The sequence below is a fragment of the Crocodylus siamensis genome, chromosome 2 (assembly GCF_052110815.1).
Source record: "Crocodylus siamensis isolate JL-2025a chromosome 2, ASM5211081v1, whole genome shotgun sequence".
Taxonomy (NCBI): Eukaryota; Metazoa; Chordata; order Crocodylia; family Crocodylidae; genus Crocodylus; species Crocodylus siamensis.
The window spans coordinates 66052059-66078058 of record NC_143396.1 but is presented as its reverse complement, the minus strand read 5'-3'; the positions used below and the strand labels follow the sequence as shown (position 1 = coordinate 66078058).

Sequence of the window (26000 nt, the reverse complement as noted above, 5' to 3'; positions counted from 1 at the left end):
GGACTTACCTAAAACTGAAGAAGTCCAGTAGTCTGCGTTGATTTAGTTCTATGGAGATGGTTGTCTTGACACACAAGTCTGTGAAAGAAAAAGAAGAGATGCCAGTTAAGATAGAGATAAACAAATGGCATAATATCTAGGTGGTAGGGTGGGGTACAGGGGAGGTCAGAGCCCCATAAGAAATCTACTTCAAGTGATCGTTGACCCGTGGTGGTGAGAATTAATAACTCCTGATAGTTACCTTAAAACAAAGACGTGGCAGGTGAGAGTCAGGACCACTGCTACAGAAAACCAGGCAAGTAATCGTGTGACTGCAGGTCAGGGTTGGGAAGTACCTGGTGTCCATATCTGTAACTTTAACTGGGCCAAGCCCTGACACTCTTGAATCAAGAATACAAGCAAAAAAAAAAATGTTATATATCAATGGTTTTCAAACTGTGATCTTCAGAACTCTGGGGTTCTGTGATAGGTCATCAGGGATTCCACAAAGAGAACAGGGGGCAGTGCCACCATTGCCACCATTCTTGGGCTAGGCTGCCTGGCTGGTTACATGGCCAGCCAGGCCAGGGGTAGGGGTTCCATGACAGAAGAAATCGTATTGTACTAGTAACTGGCATGCTGGGTCATAGGTGGCCAGGTCTGGGGGTCACCTAGGGTCAGGAGAAGTAGCCAAGATCTGAGGGGAGCATGAAGGATCCAAATGCGGCATTTAGGGAGAAAGAATCACCAACTCACCTACAGCCGGGGGGGGTGACTTCCTAAGCAGCACAGCAGCAGAAAGGGCTCTTGGAGCCATATGACATGTGCAGAAGGCTGGCTAGGTCAGGTATTGAGGTCAGACCAAAACTGGAATCCATGGGCAAGCTGGATTGGGTAGCCAGAGAATCTGTCAGAGAGCCAAAAGCAGCACAAAATAAGGATGCAACAACCTAGGTGTCTTGCCCAGATACTTTCTCTTCTGGGTCAGGGTTTTATATTGGGAAGGGTGAAGGGTCATCTGATTCTGGCTGACAATTCTGGTGGTAGGGGTAGATGCATGGCTAGGTTCAGATGGACAGTTTGGGCCAGATGTGTATGACCCGGTGTACTATTGAGGAGGTGGTAGACTGGGATAAGTGGCCATACCAGGTTGACTGAGGCCTCTGGTTCAGGGCCACAGCCTAATAGTAATCTTGACAGTTACTTCACTTCATGCTCAGTAAATAGTCCCTGAGTTTTGGCAAGGGTGGAAAATGTTGATTTTTCTCTGGTCCTTACACTTGCCACTTTATTTTTTGTGTCCTATGAAGATATAATGAAGAGAGAAGAGACTACTATATCTGTACTACAAAGCAAATGCATTCTGACACACTTATTTAGGCTATGTGGCTCTGCTCTCTCCAGACTAACCCATCTGTTTTTAGATTCAGTTCACATCCTTACCACAGCCTTCAGATTTATCCCAAAGAGAACATGTATTTGGCATTAATTACATGAACAAACTGCTCTGAGTACTGAAATATTGTTAATGTGAAGTAACATTCTCATTACTGAGGTCAGTATTACAGTTCAATATCAAAGAGCATATCTCTTCAAAAATCTTTACAGTTAAAAGTAATATTAAATAGTCAAGCCAAGCACTGAAAGGGTCTAAGTACTACTTGTTAAGAATTGACATATGCCTGTTAACTTCAATAGAATTACGCTCATTTTCAAAGGTTGAGTCTGATTATAGTACAGAACTAAATGCTGCACAATTATCCAATTTCTGTTATTTGTTATGGCTTCCAGTTATACCTAGTACTACTTTATCATATAGGCTGCCTAGGTAGCCAATAAGATTCTAGTAAAAAAAAAAAAAAATGTACTGTAGGTTTCCAATAGAACAATAACACATGTGTATTTATATCTGCTTGTCTTTGTGATCATTATAGTACCTGATCATCCCTGTGACAAATAAGCTTGGCACTGCTTGTAGGAATGCTGAATTTTTGGAAGGTGGGAGAGAAAAAACAGCTCAAGACACAGAGGAAAATGAGCAGATTTAACATGGTCATTTCAAGTGAGAAAAATGTCAGCAGTATATTGTATAAACTGGGGGGTGGAATAAAAGCTGCTGAGGATATGATATGTGTTATGTAAGAAATTATAGTATGGAAAGAGATTATAGACATCAGCAGAAATCTAATTGCTTAGAAATGTGTGGAGGAAGATGCATACCATTTGTGTATCTGGGGCTAAAGAGAGGGAACAATTGGAGGTGATCTCAGGAACCCATTATGAACTAGAAAGAGTAGCTGGAGTAGTGGATGGAATTGATGAAGATGTAGGGCTTTGGAGAAGACAAGATGTTTCATTTTCACTTTCTTAGTTAGGCTTGAGATGATTGATAGTAAGACTTGCGGGTTGAGATATGAGATGGAGTAAATGAAAAATTTAAAGAATGGATAGGTTGATTTGGAAAGCATTAGGCTTGTGGTGGCAGATTCTGAGGCAGTTAAGGGTCAGATGAGAGCTCTTGTCAACTGGCAGTTGAGAATTCCAGTCAAGACCGTACCTGTTAAAAGCCTGTTGAGGGCTTAGATAGATTTTTTAAAAAATCACTTAGGGTGTCTTTACATGTGCTCTGGGGTGGCGGGGAGGGCACTTTAATTAGAGTGGCTCTCAGGAGCTGCTCTAATTAAAGTGCCTGCAGTGTCTTCTGTATTCAGTGTCCCGTGCTTCAAAATGGCAGCAGAGGTGCTTTAAATAAAGCTTGTTCAGTGAGCTTTAGTTAAAGTATCCCTACCATTATTTTGAAGTGTGAGGACACTGAATACTCAAGACACCAAGGCTGCTGAAGTGTGATAATTTGATCCAGCAGACTCAATTAATTGAGTATGCTCCAACACCTGTTAAAAAGCACACGTCAGAGCAGGCATCAGGCATGTGTATAGGTGCCCCTAGATACTCTAATTAGAAGAGCATTCATCCAGACTAATGGCAAAGCTTCTACTTGTAATTAGTTAAACCAAAAACTTAGAAATCAATAGTAATCCAAATAAATTTTATAAATGAAGCATGGCATGTGTATCTACTTAACTTCAGTGAATTGTAGGAGCCTAGAACCCTGTGGGATCTGATGTATGATCCACACAATCATACTCTCAACCTTGCCACATATGCATGGGAGGGATGAGTGTGGGATCAAGTACATATGCTTTTACCTGCATATTGGGCATACCATGTGCCCCACAGCTGGGAGCCTGAAAAAATGCCATTCAATTAATGGCATCATAGGAACTAGCCGCAAACTTTTACACATTTTTTGTAAAACTTTGGGTTTATTCCTTGTTTTATGATGTCATTTTTACATGGTAATTTTGGGCATGTCCTGGAGCTCTTAACTCCTGGGTTGCCCACACAGTAACATCTGAAACTAGTTTTAAAGCACTCATTAGGCAGCTCAAAGGTATGCCACTCCAGGGCAGGATTATCTCTCATTTGTGTTACCCAGCTCATTCTGGGTATAGCCACTCTATGGGTCAAGCTTATCCTGGAGAAGAGCAGTGGCCCAGCAGTGGCAGTAGCTGGGCAGGCAGGTTAACTCTTCCTGAGTTTATTGCTTCCAATTAAATGCACGTGTAGACGTTCCCATTGCTAGTTGATACTAGTCTATCTCTTTCTGCTGCCTCTAACTGATAAATTTTCTGTTTACATCTGTTCTTCATGTGCAAGGTACAGCATCTTTTACTCTGTACTACTGATTTTCATTTCATGCAATTCCTATCAGTCAAGTGTGCAAGGTGTTGTACTGTGCTTTCTAGCCATAGAGTTGAGTGTGACATTTCTTTTCTTGTTGTATAAAACTTTTCAAGTTTTCAAAAAGTTTTCCTCATTCCAAATCAAGATAAAACCAAATTAATCCAGATAAAATTGAAGTTCAGTCTGTAGACCTGCCAAGGAGTTCTAGGTAGGCTTGAGTACATGTCCTTTTTATGCCAAAGTACATTCTGCAGTGAAGATTAATGCTTAGTTTGATGGCCTTACCTTAATTAGTGATCAGATATAAAATGCTACTAAGGATAAAATATAGTTTTCTCAAACAGAAGCCAAATAGCTGACAGGCTATTTATATTGGACTGTTAATTTAGTTATGATTAGTTCCTGCCCTACCATCTGTAGGACTGTTTATACTTTACATTAGTGTTTCCCAAACTTTATGGGTTTATGCCTCACTTGCACCCTCTTGCACTCCCCCCACTTTGGAATGGTTATCACCCTTCTCTGCCGATTGCCACCAGTGAGGGGAATTGTAGCAGTCAGAGGTGGGGGAGTCGGCAGCAATTGGTAGTGGAAAGAATCAACCTCCATTGTCAATTGCCACTGGTTTTTCCCCTGCCATCACCTATGGTTGATTCACTGTCAATTTGTATGTGCCTTCCTTAGGGATCTTCTGCACACACTCCCACCAGTAGAAACTGTTGTACATTGTTTTCCAATCACAGAGTTGTGTGGGAATTTGTTTTTAATCCTCTGAAACTTTTCAAGATTTCAAAAAGTTCTCTTCATTCCACATCAGGATAAAAACAAATTCTTATATGGTATTTTGAGAAACAAATGAAACAGCAAGAGAGCAAGCCAGCTCAGAGTAGTCAATCACCTGGTAGCAAGGACATTTGCTGAAGTGTGGGAGAAATCAAGCAGAGCAGCACCATGACCCAGGGTCCCCCACTAATAGATAATTCACCCCAGCAGGTGATAGGCTACTCTGAAATGGGAATGTCTTTCTGCCTGTTTTCAAACAAAATCCGTTTGGTTTTTTTTTTTCAAAGGAACTTGCTTCCATTAGAAATTCCATACTGGAAACGATGAAACTTTCATTGATGCTGGGTTGTTCCTGTGAAAAGTTTTGGTTTAGACAAGTTGGTATTTTCCAGTGAGAAAAGCTCAGTTGACTTTATTCACTTTTATTTTATGACATGTTTCCAATAACAAGTTTTAAGAATGCTTAAGATTGGCAACTACATTTGAATTAAGGAGTTGATGAGAGGGCTCTTATAAGCAGCAATGGAGTGCTTCTGGAATGTGAGGAGCAGATAAAACCAAATGACAGAAAGAAATAGGGTCAATAGAAGCAAAATCTTGTAGGAGGTACTGGGGGCAAAGGGGGCGCTAGTCTAAGGATATCAAGGAACCCAGGTTGGTTAAAATTAAGTTCAGTGATCATTCTTTTTTCCTTCTTTTACAATATTAATAAAAAAGATATTTTGACAAAACACTGCCTACAGCAAAAAAAAAAAAAAAAATTCTTACCCTATGTAGTATTGCACCTAATTTATCTGAAATGTCAAGTAGATTCTTTTGATTAGAGTTCCAATGTCATCATTTCATACACTCAGCCATACTGCAAATTCCTGAGCTTTGTTAGATGTTTCACATTTTAGTGTACTCTTGGTTGACCTTGTACCTCCCAATGTTTTGTACTATTCAACTACCCAGAAATGATAATTCAAAGAAAAGGTATTTCTATTCATGTCAGAGCTCTGTAAAATAACTTGAACATTTTTTTATTTTGTTCCATTCTTACTTTATAAAATATATTTTCAGGGTTCAATTGTTATTGTACTTTCATTAGACTGAGACAATACTTGCCTCTTTTGTGTTAAAAAAGTGTTAACGAATAAAAATAAACATAGTTTATTTCAATAACTTATTTGGTATTTATAATGACTGTTTCTGCTCTTTCTCTCTTTTTGAAACCCAAAAGAAGTGTTGGGGGAATCACTGTTTAAAAGAAACTTTGAAAATGGTAGTGTGTTAGATAATGCTATGTGGAGAAGGGATCTTGCAGATACTGACTTATACAACAAACTGGTACAAAAGCACCCTGCACAGTGAAAATTCTTAACTCTTTCAACAAAAGAGAATAAACATTGAAAGTTGTTTTTGTTATATGTGAATTTATTCTTTGATGAAAAGAAATGTTGAATTAACTAGAACTGCTTTGTCTATATCAGACATACAGAAGGGATGTATTTTTCCTTCTGCTATCCTGTAGAGCAATGGGCGCAGCTACACAAGCAAATAGGTGCAACTGAATTTAATGTGCATTAAGCTAATGAGTATTAAGCAATTTTTGGCAGGTGTCTATACATGCAGGACTTGGGACTAAAGTTAGTCCAAAGTTCCTACAGTCCTGCCATGTGCCCCTGTGGCCACCGGGGGGGGGGAAGACCTCCAGACACATGGCTGCCAGCATTTGGCAGTTATGTTGAACTCAGACCCAAGGACCTTCTCCCAGGCCTAGGTGGGGGCCTGCTGTGGGGCAGCAGGCAGGACCCCTTGGGGCCCTGTGGGGTCAGGGGCAGGGTCTGGGCACTATGGGACATGGATGCAACCACTAGGATCAGGAGGATGTCCATGTCCTGGCAGTTGGCATCCCTCTGCTGCTGAGCAGCTCCAGGCACTCCTGCTTCAGGGCCTTCATGTGAGCCTGGTGGTCCCGCTGCACCCAGTCTTGCACCTCTGCCTAGGTGATGTCCATCTCCCACCAGGCCTGCTCCTGTACCTCCTGCTCCTGGGCCTCCCACTCCTCCACCTCCTACCACTGCCACCAGCTTCTGGAACAGGAGGGTCCAATCCCTGGTGTGCCACTGGCACAGTTAGCATATATGGATGGCTCCAGCAGTGGATGGAGGTGACCCAGAGCCCACATCCCCACTGGGGCTGGTGGCCTCTCCCCTGCATCCAGATGTTGGCCCAGCAGAGGCAAGAGACAGAAGCCTTTTCTGAGGGTTTGCAACATTTCAGAGATATGATGCTGTGCACCAGGGGCTGTGCACTGCCTGGCCTCAGATTAGGGGCTGGCTGTGCACAGTTGCCCACAGACCATGGTAAGCCACCCAGGTAGGCCCAGGCCTAAGAGGGTGCTGCCTGAGCCCCCTATCATCCCATGCTCTTCTGGGGCTGGTGACCCACTGGGTGCTGGCCACAAGCAGCCTGCCTACTCCACCCCCTTCCCAGGGTGTGACAGGCCAGGCTACTGGCAGCACCTGCCGCCATGGCTCCATACCCTGCTCCCCCCTGCTCCATGCAGGCCAACCACACTGCTGTGCTGCCACCCAGCCCATGGCACCCAAGCTCAGGGCATATGGGGCTCCTGGACAACTGAGGTGAGGGCCTGGCTGTACCCCCACTGTCCTCACTGGGCCCTCTCCAGGGAGGCACCTCAGAGCTCCCCCACCCCGCCACTGCTGCTGAGCCCTGAGCATATTCCTGCTCCATCTGCCCCAGGCAGTGCATAATGAGCTGTTTGGGCACCCCTCCACCTGCACAAGTCACTGCTGCTGCTGATCTTCCTTGTGCTCTTGGAATGCCTGTGCTTCTGGTTCAGTATCCTGAGCTACAATGGTGTGGGGGGCTAGATGAGTGCCTGTACTGTGCATTAAATTAGGCTAATGTGCATTAATGTGTCTTGTGTAGATGTGCCTACTGGTTCTTAACCATTTTAGGATCAAGTCACCCCTCAGAAAATGCCAGCTCTCAGTTTTCACTCATTTTTTGACTATGGAAAAATAATACAGCAATTCTTCTGTTGCAACAAACTCAAACAGACCACAACTAATCATAATGCTTTATTACTATGTATTCTTATTCGAAATCATTGAGTTTATCTAGCAAATCATATTTGCACACCTAACAGTGCTAACTTTGTATGGCATCCTGCAACACCCGTGAAAGAAACTTAAGGCACCCCAGGGTGCTGCAGTACCCCGGTTGAGAATCACCAGGTGCATCTATATGAGATGTTTACTACAGAATTGCCTAATTAGCTCCACAGTAAATGTCTCAGCATCTACACGTGCAATCTTTTTAGGCTGCAGGAAACTAATAAACTCTGCTGCAGGTTAGTACTTGTAAATACAGTACTGTTCTGCTACAGAGGTTTCTTTTGTGTGAGCAACACACATATAGACACTGACATGGTTGGCTGGGGTATAAGGTTGCTTCAGTGCAGAGGCTGCCTGCTGGCAAGCCTGGCACTGGAGCGCCCTTGTGCCCCAGCCAGCCCCTCTGCAGCACATTGAGCCAGGTTGGAGCACCCAAGGCTGGTAGACTGTAGGGCTGTGTGAAGCTTCAGGTGGTGATTTGATTTGGAGGAGATTCAGCCCGATTTGGTGGCCAAATCTCTGAATCTGAATTGAATCAGGGGACCAGTTAAAAGGTCCAAATCTATTCAAAGCTCTCTGAATCTTTGGAAAAGAATACACAGAATCAGATAATAGCAAATGTGGAATGTTTTTATTTAAGAGGAAGAGGGAGGAATCTGGTTTATTAGACTGCCTGCTATTGCATGCAAAGCTTTTGAACAATTTTTAAAGGAAAAAAAAAAGGTCTGTAGGTAAATGAAAAACATGATGAAATGAAATATGAGTTCACCAAAGGTAGTTTGTTCAGAATACCATGATATTTCCTTTCATAACTGATTTTTCTAGACAAAGAAAATGCAGTAGATCTTACGTATCTGGAACACAGTAAAGTATTTGATATGGTGTCACATGGAAAATGATAAAGCAGGATTGAGATGACTGGGATTACCAGTAAAACTGTAAGGTGAGTAAGGAAATTGGTCAAGAGGACATAATGGTGGATAATGTTAAAAGAGGAAATATTTGGCTAAAGGGAATAAATAATTGAATTTAAGGTTTGGTCTTGAGACCTACTGAATGTTTTTACACATCCTCCAAGGGTGGGGGTGGTAGGTAGTTTAGAGAGGCTCCGAAAGCTGCTTTAATTAAGGTGCCCGCAGTGTCTCATGTATCCCATGCTTCAAAATAGTGGTGGGGATGTTTTAACTAACACTCGCTAATTAGCACAATCCAAAAGATCTGATTAATCAAGTCTGCTCTGATGCGCTGTAATTACAGAGCAGCAGATCAGCCTCCCAGAATGTCTACAGACACCCATTGTATTTAAGTTTTTTTCCTGGTGACCTTGGCACAAAAATTAGGACTGATGAGTTTTGTGGATAAGACTCATTTGACTTATTGTCAAAAGAGAAGAAGATCATAATATAATACAGACAGACCCAGATAACCTTGAAGACTGGAATAATAGAAATGGGATATGACTTCTGGCTATAAATACAGTGTTGGGGTAAACATTGCAGAAGAAAAAACTGGCATTGAATATAAAAGGACATAACTGGCACTAGAGCAGCTGGGAATAAAAAACTGATGCATAAATTTAGGATGGAAATTGAAGATGGTTTCAAACTTCTTGAACCCTGAGGTTCTGGAACAACTGTCCCCCAGGGGAGGAGGTGTGGGGAAGTGGGGAGGAAACACAATATAACTATTAAAGTAGCACCTGATCAGTTTACAAAAATAATTAGATAACACTATTTGCAAATGCAGGGAGCTGGACTCTGACTCCCTTGCAGTCATGAGATTCCTTCTAGTTCCTTTGTAGAAACCCCATTAAGTACATCTTAATTGTTCCCAACCTACTTCAGGCAACATACAATGTGCTATAAGCCTTCTTAGCAAAAACAAAACAAACATACAAACAAAACCATTTAATATACATGGAAATCACTGTATGTAATATTAACAAATTGTGGGGTGTTTCTCCTAGCCATCTGGCTACCTGGATGAAGGCTGGCCCCTCCTTAGCTAATTCTTGGGGAAGGGACTTCTATGTTGACCAGTTTCTGATTACCTGCAACCCTTCTAAAGGAAGCAGAACTTATTAATGGGATTCAGTTATTTTTGATGCTGCTCTTTTATTTTTTACCTAGCCTGAGATACTACAGTTTGTGTTGTGCTGTGGGGTAAAATGGAATCCTGATCTGTGATCTTAATTAACAGGGGTGGACACAGGAGCTGTGATACAGTTGCACTACTTTGATTCCTGGTCCACACAAATTTTTAAATAAACTGCCTGGCAGTGGCAGCAGCATTTTCTACTTGGGTTGCAGTGAGGAAATCACTTGACTTCATGGCTCATTATAATTCACCTGATTCCTTCTAACTCTTCATTCCACAGGTATTAAAAAGCCTCTCTCCTTCCTAATGTTCCACTAAGCAAGCTGTTTTTTCCTATACAGTTCTGCTGTCTCTTAGCTCCTCCTACTAATGTAACCCCTATTTCACAGCCCTGCAGACTGTTTTTAATTCTAGCTGAAAACATAGTCAGGTGAGAAAATATTAACTCAGGTGAATATTAATTCAGGTGTAGAAATAATTATCAGTGAAATATTGATGCACTGTTAAGATGATCAAAGAGGCTTAATTTTTGTTTTTTGGATCTATAGGAGATGTACATTTAATTCTAATCACTACAGGACTAAAGAAACAACATATTTTATTATTTTTGCTTAGTTTGTTCTTTTTAAAATATAAAGTGTACAATATAGCAAATTAATTCATATTCCAGTAAAGTTGTATTTGTTTTTGCTTTGATCTTAAGCTGAATAACATAGCCCTAAGCCCCTAGTGTATTAGTAAACTTCTGTTTTTGTTTTTGTTCCCCTGGAGAAATATATTTATTGTTATACGTGCGATAATGCACCATCTCCACTCCCTTTTCAAAATCCTAGCTCCATCTAGGGTGGCCATCATAAAGGACATTCTGGTGTTTTGCTACTCTGTCCTCCGTCCTCTATTGATACGAAACCCAACACCTTTATGTCTTCTATTTTTCTCTTCGAGAGAAAAAACATTATCTTTTTCAAGAGAAAAATAGAGGATATAAAGGCATCCAGTTTCATATTAATAGGGGACAGAGGACAACCAGACTGTCCTCTATGATGGCCACCCTAGCTGCATCCATGATTATTAATAACACCATGGAGTTGAGAAGCCTCATGCCTGATATAAGAGAATTTTTGTTGTCCCAGAGTAGCATGTCTTACTGGAAGCCATTGTTTACGTGGCTTGAGAATAAGGATCTATACCTGGTTGCTTCCTGAATGTTTGATCTGAAAACTTAACACCTGATATTGGGCAGAAGTTAATTAAAAGGATTGTTTTGAATTTATTTCCATCAGCAGAAGACTGCTTGAAGTAAGGCATAGGATCTAATTTAAGGCTGGCTCTTTTAGACCTTGCTTATGATTTATATGGAATTTGGATTTCATTCAAACTGAAGTTTCATGTAAAAAAGAAGTGGAGTAAACCTAGATAAGCTAAACCTTTCTTTTGTAAAATACATGTAAATCAAAGTAGCTTTTATGGAGTCCTAGTTGCCAGCTGTCCATAACATACTTGTAAGTTGTAGGAGTAAATTTAGTCAGCTTCTGGCATACTTGACTAAAAAAACCAGACAGAGGCCAGAAGTGCTGATACTGCTTATTTCAGTTAAATGTTCTCAGATAAAGAATTCTGCATGCCTTGTTTTTGTCTTGATATAGTACCCTGTGTACAGACGTTAAGTTTATTTTTCTCTCTGAGAAACCAGAAACTGATAACTATTTCTATAAGCACAATGTTTCACTCTCCTTTAAGTAAACAGCCTGTATGTCTCTCTGTGTGTTAATGATCAGTGATTTACTGTCCAAGGTCATATTCTTTTCCTCTTTCTCTGTCTTAAGTATAAATATGCTTGTAAACTTAGAGAGTGCAAGAAATCCTTTGAAACAGACAAGTGGGTGATTCCCCTTGCTGTATGGAATTCTCCCTGTGACCACAGTATAGCCCTAAATAAAGAAAAGCTGGCTCTGTCAGTTCTGATTCAACCGCAACGCAAAGTTTGATTTCTTCCACAAAGTGAAAGTCTGTCAAAACCACAGCCCAAGTGTGAGACATCCATTCAGATTTCTAATCCTCCCTAGAATGTCATACTATCCACAAAAATGTTTTGTTTATACCAGACATGTTTTGTCACATTTTGCAAGTTGATCTGTGGAAATACGTGGTCTTTTGAAACTTGAAAAGAGAACGAACCAAAAAAGCCATGCATTTCACCAATTTTCACAAATGTAGTTCAACTCCATCAAAAAAGTAAGAGAGTGAAACTGACTCCAACTGAAAAGCTGTATGCACTAATTTTCTTACTTGTTAATAGAATTTGGCCATATCATTGCTGAGCACCATTGTATTTGCTGTGGTTGAGGCAGTGAGGTAAGTTAACGGAAGTCTGTGTAGGGGTATATGTCCTAAAATTAAAACAAATGAATGAACAAAACAGATAATATAATATATTAAATTAAAAATGAACAATTCTACATTGTGGAACTCCATTTATCAGCGGATTCCTAACACAGTTTTCTATTTTGTGCCATCCTTAAGGATGATAGTGTCTAGACTCACAGCATAGTATAAGTTATCAACCATTTTTGTACCAGGAACCATTTGTAAACATCAATGACCAGTCCCAAACCAGTAAATAGTTTAAGTAGAAAACAGCTCCTTTTGGTGCCCCTCACTCCCAACCCACTGCCCCCCCACCCCAGCCCCCAGCTTCCCTGTGTGTGGGGCAGGGAGTGGGTGTGTGGGTCAGGGAGCAGGGTGGAGGGCATGGAGGGCCATGTTCCCCCCCAGCCTTATGCACCCATAGCAGGCATGTGGCTGCAGCCTAGCTGCATTGGCACAGGCAGGAGCCACCTCCATGGCCCAGCGGGTGGGATTCAGTATGGGAGAGCAGAGCAGGGCAGCAAGACTCATTACTGCCACTGCCACTGGGACCTCCATGCCAGCTCCACTGCCAGCAGTGTGACAAGTAGCTAATGGGAGGGTAGGGGAGAACACTCTGCACTTACTTTCTCCTGCTGCCAGCCACTTGTGTGACAGCTTTGGCTTTATCACACTGCCATGGTCCAGCCACTGCTGCTGCTCCCCTCAGGCCATGGCTCTACTCTGGACAGGAGGTGGGGTGGTGGGCAGTGTCACCTGTCACCATGACAAATCATCTATGCTTCCCTTCTCCTGCCCCACCCCCGATAGACTTATCTGCAGGGAGCTGCAGGAGCTCTCCATGTTGCCTGGGTGCCATGTGCATGTGTATGCTCACATGCAAATGGCACCTCCTGCCTGACTGCCCTGCCCCCCAGCCCTAAGCAGCCCCTTGCATCCTGAAACTCTATTTTTAAAGTTTGTTCTACCTTTTCAAATATTCTTATGAGCCACTTTTGGGTCACAATCCATGGGTTTAGAAATGCTGGTATAGACAATGGTGTTAGGGTGACCTTTGTAGTGCTCAGAAGTCACAGTAATAAGAACATGTTAACTTTGGAAAAAACTTTGTAAGCAAGTCTATTTCAGGACATCTCTAGTTTGATTTCCATATAAATAACAAGGGGAATATATTGACCAGCAATATAGAATCACCAGACATTGTGATGTATCTGCCAAATCAAATATGTCATCAGAATGATGTATGGTTTTCAGGTGGGTCACACTGCCGCATAATGGTAAACCCTCACTTGCTTCTAGTTTCTGGGACTAATTGATAAGCCACCATCAGGGTTGCATGACAGTTCATGGCCCTTCCGATACCAGTCCAGTGCTTCCATGTGCAAGATCAGAAGCTGGGGTAAGAAAGCACCTAAGTCAGTCACACTTCAGAGGAGAACAGGGGGCACCATAGAAAAGCACTTGTGTTAGAAAAGCAAACTTTATGCTGTTAGCACAATAGTCCCTAGGCACCAGTTAAGGTCAAACCTCCAGGTTCTGTATAGACATACAGTGAGACGCCTAAAAGTAGACGCCTTGTGTAAATACACAGAAGGTAGAAGAGGAAATAAACAGGTAGAGAGGTAAAGAAACTTGCACAAAGTGATGAAGAAAGTTGGACAAAACTGAGAATTGAACCCAGGTCTCCTCATGCTAGTTATGTGCTCTGTCCTGGAGGTTGCTACTGCTTGTAGCTGAGGATGACAGTGTTGGAGTATGGGCTGTGTGAGCATACAAATGACTGAGAAGGCCAATGCACAATGAACAACTTCTTTCACAAATCCTGCACTCTATCATGCCCTGTAAACCAGCTTGCTGCTGCTGTCAGTTCTTTGGCTCTATGTGTTTTACTAGCTTGTTGGTACGTTGCTCCTGTTTAACATGTTCCATGCCTACTTTTTATTTTTATTTTTATTGGCAGTGAAACTCCCAGTGGTAGACTGATAACATTACTTTGTGCCAGGTAGCATGGAGGAGTGACCTTTGAATGCTTATTAGGCAGCCATGCTTCCTCTTGCCAAACTCTAGCTCCCTGTGCAGTATCTATTTGGATATTTGCATATTGTGTGTCTGTGCTACAGGTCCAGCCCAATAGAGCTGATCCTTCATCATGAAAGCTTCAATATTCATGCACTTGTCATTCTATCAAATCAGTTAACACAAAGCAAGATTTGCAGTGATAGTTGAAACTCGACTACCTCTAATATGTGGGTTGTCCTGTCAGGGCTGTTGTACTTTACCAAATAGGTTTCACACTCTGTTGACTATCTCAACTTAACTATTATAAATCTACAATAGTTTCTGAATCCAAAAACTTGACTAGCTCCCACTTTCTGAATCAACAAGATATGGGGTCACTGTAGACATGGCAGCAGAGTCTCATTCAAACTAGGGTCCTTTGGATTACTAGAGCAGTACATAGAAATCAGGCCCACTGACTTGGGGTAGGTCTCTATTGATTTCTTATTTCTGAGAAAGCCATGAAGAAGCATGCCAACTACTCCTGCTCTACACATGCCAAACATGGACTTGAAGCAGTGAAGCTGCCTGGAAAGCAGTTCCTGCCACCACTTTCAAACTAGCTATTTCTCGTATGATATTACCTTAGTACCTTGCTCAGGTTGTGATGCTGGCCATGGAATGGAGAGCTGGAAGAAGGAAATCCTTGACCTAATTTCTTATCAACCAGAGTAGATTTCCAGGGGCAAATTAAAACTATTCTTTGAGAAAAGATTAAATGCTTTCCCCTTGAGAAAGATGGAAGCACAGGGGAGAATTTTGAGTTAATTACAGTTTTCTTTCTGGTCTGATCCTAGGGCAGCCTATGCTTACTTAGTGTAGAGCTTTGTTAATATATTAATGTATTACATTATAATATATAATATTCAGGAAAAACAGTGAATGATCTTTTTTAAACCTGGAAATTCGTTCTTCTCAATTCTTAAAGAACAAGGGTGTCAACCAATGAAAATGGAGTCTTTGCTACTACAAATATTCGTACAAATATTCATAATGAAAATACTTTAATCCTGTCATGCTTCCTAGCATGCCTGCTGTAGCCAAGAAATAGATTCCTACAACACAGACAAATATTCATTTTCTAGATGTTTGAACTAATATGCAGAAGTATTCATCACAGGAACATATCTGCTCAAATGCATGTGTTGTTTATACTGGAAGAGTTAAATTAGATCATCATAAATAATATCACAATATATTTTAACCTGAGAAAACATAGTATTAGCATTATCTGTTCTTTATATAGTTGTTTTAAAAACTGGATTCACCTTTAAGCCCCTCCAGTAAGTAATATGACTCATGAGTTAGATAAGGGATTTGGTTTTTCTTCCAGTAAATTTCAGTTTGCATCTTCTTCATGGCAGTCACCTATTGCTGACAAAATTTATTTTTTTGGTTACATGCTATGTGACTCTCTGACTCATTTGAAATGTCACTCTGAGGTATTCCAAACTAAATTAGAAGAGTTTTGGTTTTTTGGAAGTAAGGAAATCAACTCACTTTAATATCCATTGTAATTAAATAGCAAGAGAGATTACCTCACTGATTCAAAAACATTTTGAATACATTTTTGTCTATTTGAAATAGATTAACTTATTAATGATACATACTTATTAATGACATAATGTTTGTATGTCAAGTGAGCCATAAAACTTCTTTCAACTTTATATAAAGTGAATTTTACAAATTACCTGGTTGACTTGCGCCAACTCATATATTAATTGATAATGCTAAGTACTTTATTTTCATTGAATATGTCAGGATGGAGTTTATTTGTTAATTTTCTCTGTTGCTACTATCTGTAAGGGAATACCACCTCACATGAATTAACAGGATGCATTGAAATTTCTTTTACTTTCAGTAGGATCCCAGGAGAAACCACTGAAATAAGAATTATTATTTTTTATCGGCTTAATTCCTGCTGGCTGTTTTTGGTATTTGTCTTGTTTTGTGATGTCCTTTATGCTCTGGTAAAATGTATACAGGTTCTGAACCTGTGATTAATGATTTAGTAGCAAATTTCAAGTTCTCTCATAATCTACAGTAGCAGTAACTATAGTTTGGAGGAAGCCAGGGAGGCGTTAAGGATCAGATAAACATAAAAAAGCTCAGAAGTGAAATGCTGACCCTGCTGAAGTCAATGACACAATTTCTTTGAACTTCAGTTGGGTTAAAGCTGACATCCCTTTGTTAGTCTGAATGACATGATTCTGTTCTGCCTGCAACATAATCCTAGATATTTCCTAAGCTTTCCATATTTCTGGAATTTAGAATCAGAAATGAAAAGCAGTTCAAACTCAACTCAATAGTTCAGTAGTAATTTATCCTTCCATCAGAGTAGAGTTAAAGTAGGGGTTTTGGTTCTTTTTTTTTTCCAATTTGGTAATGAAAAAACATGTACTTGTCCACGCACATATGCACCAAAGCATACATGCACACACCTTCTTAGAACGTTCCACTGAATACTCGATTCTATTGATTATGGCTCTTTAGATTTTTTCTGGTTTCTCCATCAGTCTGTATGATCAATATTTCTTTTCTGGTTGTCATACTATTAGAGTATTTCCTTTGGGCATATTCTTCTGCCCATAGCAGACAAACAAAGAGGCTGTCCAATAATTCTTATTGTTCTATCAACAAAACAGAAAAGTTATGTAGTATTTTCATACTTATCTCAAATCCCCAGCAAAATTATCATTATTCATGTGCATCAGATTTTGGCTGTTGAACTTAAGATAGTTTGGGATTGTGTCTTAAACATGCTGTGAAACTAATGGAAGACAATGGAAATCGAAGCTGCTCCAGCCCTAGAAAAAATAACTCCTGACAAGTGCTTTGGTCTGTTCATCCAAAACCCAAGACATCTAAAAGAAAAGAATACTTTTCAAAGTCAGTTGATGAATTGAGAGGTGGATGAGATAATAATCATTAACATTAACAAGTCCAAAATAACCCTTTTTTTCCAGACAGAAGCCTCTTTTCAAGAACACACAACCTACCTCTGTGTCTTCTCCTAACAGGTATGAAAAATGAAAAAACAAAGCCTGAAAGAGTTGCTGCAACAATCCTAACTCAGTTGAAACAGATCTTTGTATACTGAGGTAATTAAAAAGCATTATGGACTTTAACCAGAATCTGGGGCACCAACTAGAAACAGGAGTATTTTAGATAAAAAAGAAAGAATTTGAGTTTTATAAAACACCTTTTCCACTCAAAATTGTTCAAGACACTTTCCAAAACACTCAGTTAAAACTGAGATGTATGGGTGACTGAAATATAGCTTTTTTCAAAATAGCTCAAAGGCATGCTTGGGTCTTCTCTGTTGGGAGAAACAATGCCATCTGGATGATCATATTATACCCTTGACATTTTTCAGAACATCTAAATGGTCCATGCTGAGTATGGATGTGAAAATGTGGTTATGTGCTGAATGTTTAAACATGTTGGGACAAAGCATATTGCAGACTAATTAGCTCCACAGTAAATTCAGTCACAGTATTAGGTCGCAGTAAATTAATTAACTCCATCATAAGATAGTACTGTCCCTGGCATAGTCATTAAGTGGGATTAAGTGCATGTGTAGAAGGTGACTGTCAGGTACAAATGGTGCTCAGTCAGCCCAGCACTGAGCCAGGGGCCAGATTCCTGGCTCATGCCAGTACTGATGTTGTAACCTGGAGCCTGGGGCTGATTCCCCCTCCCCCCATGCTCACTGCCCATGAACGCTGCATGCCCCAAGAGGCTGGGGGGTATGGTGAGCTCCCACAGGCAGCCATGGTGGTGTCAGTGGTGGGAGGGGGGTGGCGAGCACTGACTGCGGCCATGCTTTTTTGTTAGGGCATGACTGTGGAATGCTTTTAAGGGGCCAGTCATGCAACAAATATCATTTCTGTCTGTGGCCTTAGTGCCCCAAAACAGCTTTCCCAATGACACGGACTTCCCAACCATGAAAAACAAGGATTTGGGGGTTTCTTAATTGGAAAATTTGCAGTTTCTATCAGAGAATAGAAAAACCCCAAATCCACTTTTTTCCATGATTAAAATGTAGGTAATCTACTGAACAAAACTAGAAATAATACCAAATACCAGAAATAATACTTTTCAAAATAAGCTGGTAGTTACAAACGTTAAATCATTTTAGTAACAGAATTACTATACCAGTGGTTTCTAACCAGGGTGTTGAAGCATCCTGGGGTACCTTGAGATCCTTTCAAGGGTGCCATGGGGTGCCACACAATGTTGGGTGTGGAAACATGATTTGCAAGATAAATAGGGTGATTTAAATAGGAATCCTTAGTGCTAAACCCATTCTCACCTGCTGAGGTCTTCTGAGTTCTTTGCAACAGAAGAAATGCTCTGTTATTTTTCTGTAATTACAAAATGAGTGAAGACAGAGACCTGGCATTCTCCCAGGGGTGCCTCAATGCTCATAAGAAGTGCCTTCAGTCTAAAGTTTGAGAACCATTGCTCTTTAAAGTGTAGAGGATTACTGAATGCTAATACGATTTTTACAATGGATATAAAAGTTATTCCTTTGGTATATTAAACATCAACTGGAATTTCTGTAACTGAGGAGCAAATATTAGCAAACAGATTTTAATAAACGGGTTACTTGTGAAAGCCAGGACTAGAAAAGTGTCTATAGATTACATTGGACCTGATTCTCCTCTTGCTTACATCAGTGTAAATTCTGAGGAACTCTATTAGGGTCAGTGAAGAATAAAAACTATCATGAGAGAAGAAGCAACCCCGCTGTGATCAATATACCAGAACTAACTTGATATTCAAAGATCACTGAGTACCGAGACATAAAATGCACATAAGTTAATTTGCCTCAAAAACCATTGTTAATAATGAAAAGCTCAGACTGCAGGATTTCCAGAAGGGCTAGCACTACTCTTGTGTGTATTACACTAAAAAAGTATGAATTATTTGAATTTGCAAATAGTAAACAACTGTCAGCTGATCCAAACTACTCTGAGAACTGACTTGCCCGTTTTGCTCCATAGACTGCAGTTCTGTTCACTGTGCCTTCTCCCCAGCTTTCCCGACACACTCTTTCCCCATTTCAATCCTAGTGTCTAAGCACATTAGGAGATCCTTAGTGAGCCTTACTATTGTCTCCTCATTGCCTGTCTTGAGGGGGGGAATATCCTTTTATGGCCAGATGTGATTTCTAGTGCTGTTTTATGTTATCCTCCCTCTCTTCTCAGCATCGGTGAGGCTGCAGCTGGAGCACTGTGTCCAGTTATGGGTGCTGCACTTCAAAAAGAATACAGAGAAGCTTGAAAGAGTCCAAAGGAGGGCCACACAAATGATTAGAGGTCTGGAGAGCAGGCCATACAAGGAGAGGCTGAAGGACATAGGACTGTTCAGCCTGGCAATGGGAAGACTTAGGGAGGACTTGGTGGTAGCCTATAAGTATATAAGAGGCAAAGAACAGTGGCTGGGAAAGCATCTGTTCACCAAGGCAGCCCAAGGGAAGACAAGGAACAAGGGACATAAACTTCTAGAAGATTGTTTCAGATTGGATATAAGGAAAAACTTCTTTACAGTTCGAGTGGCCAGAGTCTGAAGCAGACTTCCCACAGAAGTGGTACAGTCACCTACCCTGGAGATCTTCAAAAGATGACTGGATGCACCCCTTGCTGGGGTCATTTCCAACAGTCTTTCCTGCCTAAGAGCAGGGGGGCTGGACCCAATCTCACACAGTCCCTTCTAGCTTCTAACTTCTATAAATCTATGAATTTACACCCCTCTGACCTTGTGTAAAGGGGTTAGCGTGAGACTGAGAGGATAGCTGTAGTCTGCCTGATTGATTAAGACTAATCCTGTGTTGTTGTGTATGGTATTGCTATTACTATTCTTCCTGTTTTTGGAGTGTAATTCTACTTTCCACTCCTGATAAAACATTAAACTGAAGTTCCTTCTGTCTATCTCTGAGTGATAGGCCAAGTGAAAAGTTAAAAACCTCACAGGTCTGTATAAAAGAAGAGGTCCTGTGACCAACGCCAGCATTCCTTCTCCCTCAGTACAATCAGATTCAATGTCCAAAGAGATGTAGAGGCTTCCCTGAATGCCCCTAGAACGGCTGTCCTACCAGATTTGTATTTGGTGGTTCTCAAACGATGTGCTGTGGCATAGCAATGAAAGTATACTATGAGATCCCCCTGTGTGACACAGTAAATGCTCTCCTTCCTATCTGGTCCGCTTTAGGTGCTTCAGTGGTACCTGTGGCTGCTCTTCTGGGGACTGCTGTCACCACTGCTGCCTTTCCCTGTTCCTAGGCAGCCCCTGTACTGCCTACAACACTAAATGCTCCCAGCTACAATACCCTGCTACAAGTGGCCAAGCAGACAGATGCACAGATGGAGCCATTCTTTGCAGCTTGGCTTTTCCCTTTCACTCTTCCCATGCTCCTGGGGCCAACAGGAAGAGCCAGGGAATGTTCACTGGCATGCGTGCAGCCTCAGCTGCAGAAGCTGCCCTTGCCCTCTGGGGTACCGACCAGTGGACAGGAGGGGGCAGACAGAGGAAAGAGTAGAATGCAGCAGCGTGAGGTCCTGTCCCCACTGCCCTTAAGTGGCACCAGGGAGATCAGAGATTCTCAGCTTTTTTGGCCTCAAAACTCCTGTCCATATCTTTTCCACCAGGACATCTCAACACTAGTATGATTTCCCTTGTCAGGGGCATGGAAAAAACGTACACCTTTTTGGGAGTAAGAGTGAAGTATGGTGCCAATTTTAATTCAGAAAAAGAAAGTGTGCTCAGGTGTCAAACATTTGAAAAGCACTGTTTTTACTCATTAAAATTGGCAAAGTATTTTGAATAGGACACTATTTAAAATACAATTTTGTTTTTATTTGTGCTGTCAGGTATGTCCTTTAATAGGAAAGTGCAGATGCTAGCTGTCAAGGAGCTGGCATTTAGCAAGGCTGACCTGCAGCTGCTCTGGGAGATGAGGAAATTTAGTGCAAGCATGGCTTCACTCAGATTTATTAGCTGCCATATAATTCCCTCCTTTCAGGCCAGCAGCTATGCATATGCCCCTTTCCCTTCCTTTTCAGTGAAGGTGGGTTGGAGAGTAATCCCTGAAGTACCTCCTGCCAATAAATGCTCAGCAGGTCCAGGGTAACATCAGAAAAATGTTTGCTGAACATTCATTTTTGACCCCTTTCTGTCTATTCCTCATGTCTCTCCATCCACTCTTATGAATGTCTCTTAGAAATGTGCAAAGATCAGTCAATGGGATTTGCTGTAAATACTAGTTGAAATGGATGAATAAGTAATTAGCTTAATTTTTTTCATTTTAACCTTTTTTGACAGATGCATGTTTCTAAAGAGTCTCTTTCCTGTCAGCAACAAGGTTTTTAGGATTTTATTTAACTATATATTTTCTTAATGCACTTTAATGAATGCTGTAAAAGGACAGGATATTAATTACCATATTTATTTGGTTCTCAGATTACTTCAAATTTAAGATGACCCCCCTGCCCTCCCCCAATTAGATTCTAGAAATGGGAAAAGTCTAATTTTTTAATAATTACCTGTATCTGGAATCTAATTATTGGGAGGTTGTCTTAAATTTTTCTCCCCAATTCTGTGAAAAGAAAATAGTGGGGGGGGGGGAGGGTGGCAATGGGAGAAGCAAAAGTGAGGAGGCAGGTGGGAGGGGTAAGCAGTGGAGAAAGCATAGGTGAGGAGTAGGAGGTGGGGAAAGCAGGGGCAAGTGGGGGGAAAGCCAAGGCTGTAGGAAAGAAGGGTGGGGGAGCAGGCATTTTGCCCTTCATCCCTTGTCCCCCTGGTGACTTCTGCCCTACCATTTACCTCCTCATTCCGCTGTTTTCCCTACAGATTCAGGCACAGTTGAGCCATAGAGCCACTCCTGCCCCATGCTTAAGAAAGCAGCTGTGCTGGGAGCCTGACTCGGCACCATGCAGATTTCTCCTTCCCTGCTCTGCTCCCTTTCCCCCTCCTGCTTCTGTGAGGGGACAGGGGAAGGGGGAAGTGAGCAGGGCAGAAAATAGTAAATCTGTGGGGTGCTGAGCCAGCCTCCTAGTACAGCTGCTTCCTGCACAATGGGGTGGCATGGAAACACAAAGCAGCAACAGTGTGAAAACTTCTCCTGCATGCTGCTGATGCTATCCCTTCCCCAGCTGGACTCCCTGCACAGCTGTTCTTCACAGCTCCCAGCCATGACACTCAATTCCACGAAGCAGCAATTTGCTACTGCTGTGTGTCATGCAGTTAAATGCAGTTCCTCCCACTCAAAACAAGGAAGAAACAAAGAAGACACTGGCCACATCCACAGAAGTAGGAACACACAGTTTGTGGCACCTGAAAGCCTTTTGAGGTGTCGCAAAACACATGGCACGCATGAATCCAGTTGCCATTTGCAAAATTAGATACTGGGTAATCCCAGTATCTAAAAAAAAAAAAAACTGGGGGGGAAGAGGGGAAAAACAACACGATGCATGTGGCTGCAGCGTTCATTGCCCAAAACCGTAGTCTGGCCAGCCAGAGCCACACTTTGGCTGCCAGCCAGTCTCTGTGCAGCTGGATTGCTGCCATTGCAGCCCTGGGAAGGCCCCAGAACCCCAGGTAAGGCTGCCTGTGCCAGCTCAGGGATACCTTCCCCTACCCCACCTGGGCTGGTCCTTTCTTATCCATCTGGTCCAGGAAGAAACTATAAGCACTACTAGTTTCTTGCATATATGACACACCAGAAGCTCAAAACTCCCTTGCAAAGATGCTGAGTTCAGAGCTGACTAGCCTATAATTCCCAGCCAAATTTCATCCTTCCACAAATGGTTTATAGTTTACATTGCCAAGACAGACAAAGTGGGAGAAAGGAATTTCCACTATCCCCATTCTATGGCTGGGAAAAGGAGATTAGAGTAACTTGCCTAAGGTCATATAAGAGGTCTGTTGCAGAGCCATAGATTAAAGCCAGATTTCTTGAGTACCATTTCTATGCTTTATCCCGAGGCTATCATTCCTTCCAATGCTCTATAACATTTTATAGTTGCATGGAGGAACTCTGACACCTGCCATGCCTAAGATCCTCTTTTACTCATCCCTACAGTAAATACTACCCAAATAACCAGTAGCATTTATGTCTTATCATTCCAGAGGCTGGGGAAGGGATATTTTGCTATATTATACAATTTTATTTTATTCCCATTAAAAAAAAAACAAAACCAGTTTATAGATAATCAGTGTCTATTGGCTAGTGTTACACCACCCAATGCTGTCACCTTTTTCTGAGACACATTAGTTCAGCTGAAATATTGTATTATAGAGTAAATCATTCTGCCACACCAAGGCATGTTTGTAACAGGAAGATCCATGAGTGGTAATCAGTACCTAATTACTTACATCCACACATGGCTTTATTGTTGTTATTGTTAAGAAGACACTTAAAGATATTACCATATTTACCTGAATCCAAGATGACTTTGAATTTAAAATAACCCTCGAATAATTAGATTCCAGACTTGGAACATTTAAAATTGGTTATAAATTTCCATGTCTAGAATCTAATTAGTGGAATTGTCTTAAATTTGAGACCCACCTGGGGCAATTTGTTGTCCACCAGAGTGTTCGTGCAGGAGCATTCCTGGGAACAAGCAGCAGTGGCATGTATTTGTCCCTGGGGAAACGCACATTCCCGCCATAGGTGGATTAACTCACAGGCCCATGGGCCTCTGCCAATCAGGGGTTCTGATTGTGGCTCACTCCTCATCAGCAGGGAAGTAAAAGCTGCGGTTTTAAACATAATGCCATTTTTGTCTCCCTGCTGGTCAGCAGCAAGCAGTGGGGCTGCTGGGGCCCCTCAGCCAATCAGTGGTGGGGAGACAAATATGGTGCAAACTTTAAAACTCTGGTTTTTGCTTCCCTGCTGATGAGAAGCAAGCTGGAAGCAGTGCCCCTCCACTAATCAGCAGTGGAGGGGAGCGGGGGCACACCTGTCTAGGCTAGGTGGTGGCACTGGGAGGGGTGGCTATGGGGGAGCTAAGGTGAATTTTGGGGTCGCCATAGCCCTCCCAGTACCAGCCCTGTAATATGCATGGCTGCATGTGGCCAGGAGCACAGCTGGGCAGCCAGCTTCTTGCATGGGGGAAGCGAAGGGGTATGGGAGGGCCGATAGAGGCCCCCATAGTGAGGGAGGGAGTGGGGCTGGGGCTGGGGTGCTGCCCAGCCAGGGTAGTGCATGGGACTCCAGGGCCAGGGTGGGAAGCTGGACAGATGCTGGAGGTGGCTTGTCCAGGAGGCATGGGCAGGGAGGAGGAGGGCCCTGAGCCCACAGCAGGCAGCCCACATCTGCCCTTGCATTACTGGTAGGGTGGCCATCATAGAGGACATTCCAGTTTTCTGCTACTCTGTCCTCTATTGATTCTAAACTCAACGCCTCTATGTCCTCTATTTTTCTCTTCAAGGGACAAACAGAGTACATAAAGGCATTGGGTTTCATATCAATAGAGGACAGAGGACAACCACACTGTCCTCTATGATGGCCACCCTCCTCACTGGGCTCTGCTCCAGTCATGTTGGTTGGGGAGAGGGGGGCCCAGGAGCAGGGAAGAGATGGGTATGTGCTACCCCACGCCCAGCATGGCTGGGTCCACCCAGCACCGCCCCCCACCAACATGGAGGCCTGGCCTGCCCTTGGCGACAGCAGTGGCAGCACCAGGAGGGGAAGGGGCCCTTCTCCCTGTTGGAGCCCAGTTCCTTGGGGGGTGAGGGGAAGGGAAGGAGATCTCCAATTTTGTGTTTGCCCAGGGCCCCAATAAATCTTAATCTGCCTTTGGTTCCCACTCATGGGAACATGCCCATTGTGATTCAGAAGGGTGTACTAGAGTCACCAGACCTTCTGGATCATGTAGGATTGGTACCCTCTGTTGCTTCTAGCTGTATCTAAAACTGGAACTGAGGTTTGAAGGGCACCTAGCACAATGGGATTCTGTTTTTATCACTTGCCTCATTGAGATGCTATAAGGCAAACAACATCCCAGTTCTAGGAGATGAGCAGTTGGGCAATGCTAGTTTAGAATAATGAAAGTATGATGTGCAATAGTATATATACATCCTACAATACTCTTGTTCACAGGCCATATGCCCTCTGGCTCTGATATTTTAAGATGTATTGGTTTCTAAGAGCATGCTGCTAGGACAGCTTTTTTTTTTCCTTGTGTAGCTTCAGGCCTTCTTCAACCATGATCTGCTGTTGTATACAGAGAAGCCTCTATTTGTAAGGGCAGTAGTTGCCAGTATAAAAGCAATAATAATGAGATCATGAAATGTGAGCTGTCCTCCTCTCACTGTCAGTAACGCATTGGTATAGTCAAATCCTATGCAGGGGTGAATTCATGGGAAGGAGTTAATATACAAGGTTGAATGTATGTGTTTCTTGGCCACACTGATTGCTGCCCAATTAGGTTTAATATCATGATAATAACAGAACAGCTCCCCTAGGACTAACATAATGATGATGAACTTTAAAAGGTCAGACTTTGATACTCTGAGGGAAAATATTTAGCAGCAGATAGAAGGGCAAAGTCAAAATGTTAAAAAATAGAGACTACAAACCTCTGAGCTATTTGTTCTGAACTGTTCTAGTTAAGCAGTGGATAGGTGGCGTGCCTATGAGAGGAAAGCTAAAAAGTAGCAAAGCAAAACATTAATGTTTAAGTGGAGAAGGATTTGAGTTTATTAGGTACTGTTGTCCCTAATAAATATTCACTGCAATCTGAAATCCTGCCTGAACATCACAATTGAACTGGAACAGCCCACAATGGAAAAAAGAGAGAAAAAGGACAAATGGGCAAGAACGGGATCAGAGATGAA

The 26000-nt window shown here is 42.1% G+C and overlaps 1 long non-coding RNA gene across 1 annotated transcript in view; it reads left to right on the top strand.

Annotated features, from left to right (window-relative positions):
* LOC149870343 (uncharacterized) overlaps positions 1-21313 on the top strand; it is a 59361-nt gene extending 38048 nt beyond the window's left edge. The window contains exons 2-3 of the long non-coding RNA XR_016440437.1: positions 17174-17254; positions 19367-21313. This is a non-coding gene — a long non-coding RNA (uncharacterized LOC149870343). The remainder of the gene's footprint in view (positions 1-17173; positions 17255-19366) is intronic.
* The last annotated feature ends 4687 nt before the right edge of the window (positions 21314-26000 follow it).